Source organism: Nyctereutes procyonoides, unplaced genomic scaffold (assembly GCF_905146905.1).
Source record: "Nyctereutes procyonoides isolate TBG_1078 unplaced genomic scaffold, NYPRO_anot_genome, whole genome shotgun sequence".
NCBI lineage: Eukaryota > Metazoa > Chordata > Mammalia > Carnivora > Canidae > Nyctereutes > Nyctereutes procyonoides.
The window spans coordinates 10,753,726-10,761,917 of NW_026575042.1; the positions used below are offsets into that span (position 1 = coordinate 10,753,726).

The following is an 8,192-nucleotide window of genomic DNA, read 5'->3' on the forward strand; positions in this document are numbered from 1 at the left end:
ATACATTTCCTCATTTGAAAAAATAGAGAACAAGACTCAGAAAGTGGCATTCAGCTAGTAACCCTAAGTCCCAGGCTCTGTAAGACTCCAAGATCAGGTCTCTCCATTCTCTCTGTTCATAGTCAATGTTTTAAATTTCTACCACTAGCTCTCCCTCCCCTTGAGAACTTAAATAGTCCTGCTTCTTCTCTGATACCCTGCACATAGAGTTGTCAGTTTGCTTATTAGTCCACCGCCTAGACTGACACTTAATCATGCTCATCTTTATAGCACCAGGTGTCTAGTATACTCCTGCTTTCCACATGAAGTCCATCACCTAGCAACAATGGTAAATGTAGCTGGAAAAAGAGCCAGAACAGGCCATATGTGGCCTTGGACACCAGGCACAAGAAACTACATCTAATCCTAGACTAGAGATGCAGAAGGTCTTAGACAGGGCTATAGCATAATCAGATTAGCATAACAGAATGGGCATGGATCTGTGTGGAACACCACAGGAAGGGGTCTCCCATCACTGTTTTATAATATGACAATGCCTAGAACATGAGAGAAATTGGTGCTATACAGATGAGCAACACAGAAAATAAATGAAATGGATGTTTCTGCAAGTTTCTCTTGTTAGACTATGAAGACAGATATCCAGGTAACTCATGTTCCCTTGGTCCTTATTCTCTCTGACTCTCAAGAAGGCACCTTCTCAAGAGGCAGAGAAAAGAAGATTGTGCCAAGTCATACTCCCATCAGCAGTGTTTGAGAATATCAGGTGCTCTATATTCTCAACAACCTTGATGTTTTCTGGATTTTGTATGTATTTGTTTTGCTTGCCCCTTAAACTCTTCACCACTTCTACACCTCCATCCCTGGAGCACATATGGACTGTTGGCCCTGCAGGAACTCTGGAAACTGCAGCTTTTTCCATTATGTTACACTTTATTGATGGTTTGGTGTCTTAGCACCCTCTGTAGACTGACATTCTAGGCCAGTATGCCCAATGGGCCACTCCTTCCTTACCTAGCTCTAGAAAACCCTCATAGATATAGCCGGGTTACATTCCCATTGGGCTAGCCCTCATTTTCTGAGTCTCAAGAAAGCATACCAATACAAGTAACAGTGGGGATTTCATAGGGATTACATCTGTCCTACTTTTTTAGTGAAGCATTTATAAGCTTCAGTTCCTTAATAATTACTAGTAGCAACTTTCTTGGTCACACCTCACCAACACCACAGGTTTGCCAGCAACCAGCTGTGTGATCCTAAACAATTTTCTTCCTCTAGCACCACTCTCAGATCTGGGCAAGCAAGTGGAGTCCCTACTCCAATCCCTATACCTTGGCACCCCACTGTGCTCCCCTTGCTTTGGAATATCTTTCTCAAAGCATTCCTAAGAACACTTATGTACTTGGAACCAGCCAGGGCCAACACTACTATTTCAGCAAGGTATCCTAAGCACAGATTGGGATCCATGTGGGTCTCATCCCCATTTCTCCTGTCAAAATGCCCTCTGACCTATCCCATGGATAGTGTTGACCCAATACCTTGAGGGACATCAGGACTCATGTATATGAGGTTGTCCTAGGGTGACCTGATAAGCAGACTGCCCCTGCTGGCTGATGTGGTATTTCTATTGAGGCATTGCATGAGATTGGGCTGCCAGAATGGTGCTGATATGCTGATTTGAGGTGATTCTCATCACATCAGACACAAGATGAGGTCAGGGCTCTGGGCTTACAATAGCTCATCATCAACTCTTGGCTCTGGGCCCTGTGCATGTGCCCCTGGGCTCTAACTCAGTTGTGTTCTGACCACAGTGCCATGTCTAGTCTATAGTTCCCGAGGGTAGCAGAGGTATTTTACTTTGTGAACCCTCTGCCATGGGTACATAGGACAGCTACCCCTTACCTACCACAGGCTCTGCTCCCTCTACAGTTGGCTGCACCTATCTCTTCCAAGAGTTTCAAGCTGTTACTCCACAAAGCCAATAGGTGTATTGGATCAATGTCCTTTCTTCCCATCAATCAATGTAGTGACATTGTGTCTTTTCAGGTCAGTGTTAAATGATGCTGGAGAACAGATGACTATACCTTGTGTTAATAGCTCCATGAATGAGCCTTGGACTACCTGCTAGTGTGGAAAGCAGGGGTACAATCAACATTGAGAGTGATAACAGTTTAGAAATGCAGTGATTACAGCCTAGAGAATTCAGTAGAAGATATAGTTGGAGGACATGTTATTCTACATTTATGCTATAAAATTCTAAACAGGGAAGGTTTAGCGCCTGCCTTTGGCCCGGGGCGTGATCCTGGAGACCCGGGATCGAATCCCACGTCAGGCTCCCGGTGCATGGAGTCTGCTTCTCCCTCTGCCTTTGTCTCTGCCTCTCTCTCTCTCTGTGTGACTATCATAAATAAATAAAAATTAAAAAAAACATTAAAATTCTAAACAGTAAATTTAGCATGACCAGAAAATGAGGTATCATTCATATTTTCCAGAATATTCTAGGTAAAATTTGCATTTATAATGGTGATGGTCAGTTTTATGTGCCATCTTGACATGGCAGCAGTCCCACATTTTCAAGTAAATATTAATCTAAATAGATATGATAAACATCTCTAATAAATTCACTTCATGTGAAGATTATCCTGACATCCAAATGAGCCTCATCCAATCGGTTGAAAGACTTTAAGTGCAGAACTGAGGCTTTCCTGAAGAAGAAATTCTGCCTGTGAATAGGAGTGTTGGCTCATGCCTACGAGTTCCAGCCCACCTTCCCAACAGTCTTCCTGAAGGAGTTCATACTTGCTTATCCAGCTCTCACAATTGCATAACTGATTTCTTACAATAAATTTCTTAATGTATACATATCCTATTGATTCTGTTTCTTTGACCCTGACTGATACAGTGATCATCATCAATGAAGCACAGTCACAATCTCTGAGAGAGTCACTGGAAGCCATTATTCACAAGTAGCACAGAACATGATGCAATGCCATGAGTAATGATAAGACCAACATTAAATAGATGGCATTAAGGAACCACAGAAGCAAGAAGATCTATTTTGTTTCAATACAAAGAGGTTCCAAGGAGACATAGCACTATGAGTGTTGCTATATTTTTCTCATAGTAGGAGATATTAAATTACCCAGGTGTATTTCACAATAAAGAACGTGAAGAGATGGTTCATGAACCAAAAAAGGAAGACACAATGCCTGGAGTCCACAAAGAATATTCAATGCACTGACAGGACAACAAACAAATACACATGTGCCTCTTCTATACTCATTATTCCAAATCTTCACTGATAAATTACTATGCCTTATATGGGTCCATGAATTTTATAATGTCCTTATTAGAAAATGATTTTATTTCCTAATTATAATTTTATTATTATTATATGTATTATATTATTTTAAAATTATAATTTCTTATTATTGTTTCAAATTTTTTATATAGACCGGGACCCTGCATAAACTATTTTCCCAGAACTCACACGCTCTAAGGATGATCATGCCTTCTTTTCTTGTACCTTTCCCCATTGGTAATGAGGAATTTGACTGGTTATTCTTCATAGTTCTTTCCAGCTCTAATATTCTGATTCTTTTCCCAAGGAATTCAAAGCACCTTTCATCTAGAGTCAGAACAAATTTCAGCCCAGTGGGTGTGGGGTTTTAAATTTTGTTTAAAGAAAATTCCCCCTTCACTTGTCCACTCAGAACCTCTTGCTCCATTCAGAGAAAAGACTCCACTGCTCCATTCTCAGACCAAGGACATCCTCCTTAGGGTAGCTCCACTTAGACTCTCATAGCAGATAAATAACCCAAGCCAAGTGGGTTTGTGTTAGAACACCAGGCTCACATCTTTACTCTCTCATACAGTGCACTTAGCCAGGAGGCCTCAAAGCAAATTATGTCCTCCTCTGCCAACTGGGCATAGTCACACTGCCTAGACTTGACCTTAAAGCAGTGTAAACCATTGCTGCAAGTATATCCATTCATGTTGTTTTGACTCCTGTCTAGCACACACACTTCTGCATGGATGAGCCTGTACTGAAAGGGATGATGGACAAGGACTCAGGGGCCCAGGTCTGGCTCTCCCAGCAGCTATGTGAAACTGAGAAGATTCTTTCTCTCTGGACCTCAGTTCTTTTAATCTATAAAATGAGTAAGTTAGATTAAAGCACTAAGGTTGCTTTTAGTTCTCACATGCTATATTTTCTTTTAATATGTAAAAGGAATTTGAAGAGAAAGTACAAATAATAATGTAACACTCATCATATTCCTTCCACTCAAGATATATATAAATATATAATACACACATACACATGTGTATTTCTGCATGTATGCATATATAGTTTTTAATTTGTGTAGGTAACAAATTTATTCTCCTTTAAAAAAAATGAAGAAATCCAACATTACACAATGCCTTTGACACTTAAAGGGGCATCTGAATTAGCAGTCCTGAAATGGCAGTCCTTGGCCCTGGTTCACAGAAATGTTTGGTTTGGCCAACAATGTGTTTTAAAATGTGAATGCTGATGTCTTCTGATGGGACGTCTGTGCCCTGGTTCCATTATAGATCTGTCCCCCCAACTCCCTATTCACCATACTTCACTCACATTTACACATCTCACCAAGCCACCAAAGGCATTTGAGTTTGTGAACATCAGTTGATTATGCCTACCTAAGAACAGAAATAGTAAGAATGTTTCCTGTCCTGTCCCATTGCACTTCCACTGTATCTCCCAAGAGATATCACACAGGCAGCTAAGCCACTAAGAAGTCTGTTCTTTCTGCAGTGGATATACACAGGAAGAACTTGAGCTTGGAGTGAACAGACTTGGCCCCAGAATCCAGCTCCACCCTTGGCTTCTTTATCCAGAGCTTTCAATTCTTCATTTACCTTCCAGAGATTTTGCGGTGTTCAGCAAAAGCATCTGGCGCAGAAGAGCACACAGCGGGAGCTCAATAAATGCTAATTCCTTCTCTCATCCTGTTGCAGAGTCAGCATGAAACTCTCTCCAATTTCTTCTCCAGGGAAAACGTCTCTGGGGCCCACCCAAGCTGGGTTGTGGTGTGCAACTCCTCATTAAGAGATGTGAAGAGCCTGGAAATCGAAAGGCTGGAGTAGAAGACAGAGTGGGGTTGCCTGTTTTATTTCTCTTGCAATCACACATGACCACAGGGAACAGCATCATGAAGAGGGCAAAATGTGACAGTGGCATAGGTCATATGCACCTGCCCTTCCCAAAATGCCTAAGGCAGCATATCTTCTGGAAGCCCCCTCCCCACCTTTTCTAAGCATGGCAAAGATTTCTTTCAAAAATCACATAGCAAAGGAAGCCAAAGGAATGTTGGTGCCTGTCCCTAGAAGCCACATATCTCTATTTTTGGTTCCCAGGAAAGCCCAGTACACTGTAATTAGCATAATAACATGCTCTCTTCCATAAAGACAGATGACACAGTTGACCCCAGTCCCCATCTGGGCACAGGACGTGTGCTGTGGGTTGTTTTGTCAGCTGTGGACTTGGATTATTTGTTAGTACTCTTTCATCTAGTTTGGACTGGGACCAGGCATTTGCAGGAAGATGGGGAAAGATGAGTATCGGGTCAACTCAGCATCTGAGGGAAGAATGGGTAGACTATGTGGAGTGCGGGAGGATTGTGGGTGAGAGTAGTATAGAATTTGGCTCCTGAAGTCAGCTCTATAAAGACCAACTGGCCCTGACCTCCTTTGGGAGTCAAACCCTTCACTCTCATCTTACCTGAGACTTGGTGGACTCAGTGCAGGCCACTTTTAGTCTTGAAAGTTGACTTCCCCTTGGAGATACCTTCTAATACACTTCAAAATTCAGCGTCCTGGCAAGATGTCAAGTGCATACTCTTAAGCCAGCCTCCCTGAACACAGCGAAACCAAATTACCCATAGATATGCAGCCATGGAGCACTATACATTGCCTATGGAAAGAAAAATGAGGACACACGAAGAAGAAATGGCATCAGGTCAACTCAGGTGTAAAGCTTTCTGAATACCCTGCCTTTCAGATAGCACTGTGCAGCCCCCTGAACAGTCCCTTCCCACTCCTCCCACCATCATGATTATCTCTCTGGTTCCAGTCTGCTCCTCTCCCAATCTGGACTGTGTTCCTCTCACAGATGATCCAAGTCTCTAACATCACATTTACATGTTACAACTCTTTTGGTTTCTGCCTACCCTCACTGTCATTTTGCTGGCCCTGGGGAAAGTAACAAAGAAATCTCTCACCAAACTTTGTTGTCCTCATTTGTAAATGTGGTGATCTCTTAGGCCTCTTCCAATCCAGAAATCCTAATCCCAAAAACAGCTTGTCCAACTGTGAGCAACCTGATATAAGCCTATCAACACTGCATGTGTGCATGTGTATGTATGTGTGTGTTGTATATAGACATGTAGGGAGAGGTATGTATATATGTTAGGCCATCTTTTATAAAAGCCATCACAACCTACAATTATAAAGACCTTAGTCATGCAGATTGTAGATTCAATCTTTATATACTTAATATAGGCAGGGTAGGTGCTGCTACTCACATCCAGATCTGACTTTGTGACCTCATGCTGCATTCGTGGTAAGCAGACATGCTAAAAGTTCTTTCTATCTCAAAAAGAACAGGTAAATGGGGCACTCTTCCTCTGAGTTCTCTGAGCCAGTATAATACTCTGGCATTCAGCAGCTGTGTACTCATGATCAAGTTACTTCACTTCTTTGAGCCTCGGTTTTATCATGGAGGGAATTCATATATCACAATATAGCTATGAGGATTAAATGAGTTTGTTCATGGAAGTGCTCAGCATAGATCTGGCCCATGGAAACCAATAAATAATATTATGTAGATTACTATTGATACTAACATGTAAATGGTCCCTAAAATATTTCTTACCACATATATTCAGAATAGTTTTAATTTTAAAATCCAGTAGCAATACACCATTCCTAGTGAAAAGCATGAATCCAAAGTAAGGTCAGATGAGCAAGTTCTAAGGGGACATTTGAGAAACCTGATAGAAGGAAAGGCACCACCTCTTATAAAATTTTGTGGTCTTCCAGATTGTAGTAATGCCGATGATTCATGCATAACTAACACAGAGCATATTGTGTGTCAATAAACAGAGCTGCCCACAAGGAATGGCTGACAGGTCTCTTTAAAGGAGCACCAATCCCATAAAAGGCCATAAATAAGAATGAACAATAGCAAGAACCTCAGCTTTCAACACAAGACACATTTCCTGCATGGGGCTGGCTTTAAATGCTTAAGGATCCAGCTGGAAACAGCATTAGGCAGAAGCAGGGTCTGCAGCCAGGTCAGCTCCAGCTATCTTCCATGTTGAGAACCCAGCTCCTTTGCATTCAGGAGGTTTGGGGTGAATCCTCTTCCATATCCCAGATAACCAGCTGCTCCCAGGCATGACTCTTGGGGAAAATCTTTCTGGAGCCCAGCGTGATTGAAGCATGTGTCCTCTCATGAGGAGGTCAATTACAAAGTTTCTAAAGTCAAATACGATGGAATCTATCTCTCCAACCAGCCCATAGAAAGAGTCTCACTCCACCATGTTTGCCTTGTATGTGACTATTGAACACACATCCTGAAGCTTCTGGGAGCCTTCTCTCTGAGATATTTGGTCCTTCCAAACAAACCTATTCCATCTTTGAGATGTAAATGGGAATGGAGGTTTAAGCATCTTAGGAAGAAATCCAGAGAGAGACAGAAGAGACTAAAGTGGTGAGCTCTAGCCCAAGACTTGGGAACCCTGAGTTCTGGCTCTGGCCTGAGTGATCTCTATTACCCATGGCTGGGGGTTGCAAACAAAGCTGACCTTCCACCTGTGGATGGGCTCAGGGAAAATGCCAGTTTCCAAGGTGGAGAGGGTGAGAGGGCCCTGAAGCCCTTGACACACTGAGGTCCTACTCCCTTTCCTTTCTCTGGATTTAGTCTATAAAACGTCAGTCCTGAGCTGAACTCTCTAGGCCATGCCTTCTCAACAGGAGTGGTTTTACCCCTACAGAGGCAAAAGTTGTTTCAGTGAGAAATTATTAATCTTTACATGTAAAGCACAGATATCCTCACAGTGCACAACATAAAGATTAATAACATATTCACAGCCTGTCTCATTGTTTGGGGTTTCACAGAGGGTGGATAAAAGAAGTTGTCCCTCCTTGCAAGT

At 42.2% G+C, this 8,192-nt stretch overlaps 1 long non-coding RNA gene across 1 annotated transcript; it reads right to left on the reverse strand.

Moving 5' to 3' along the window:
* Positions 1-4,354: 4,354 nt before the first annotated feature.
* Positions 4,355-6,389, reverse strand: LOC129507152 (uncharacterized). The gene is made up of 3 exons (XR_008663933.1): positions 6,258-6,389; positions 5,759-5,950; positions 4,355-5,115 (listed from the first exon to the last, which is right to left on the reverse strand). It is a non-coding gene; the product is annotated as an uncharacterized LOC129507152 (long non-coding RNA).
* Between the last annotated feature and the right edge of the window lie 1,803 nt (positions 6,390-8,192).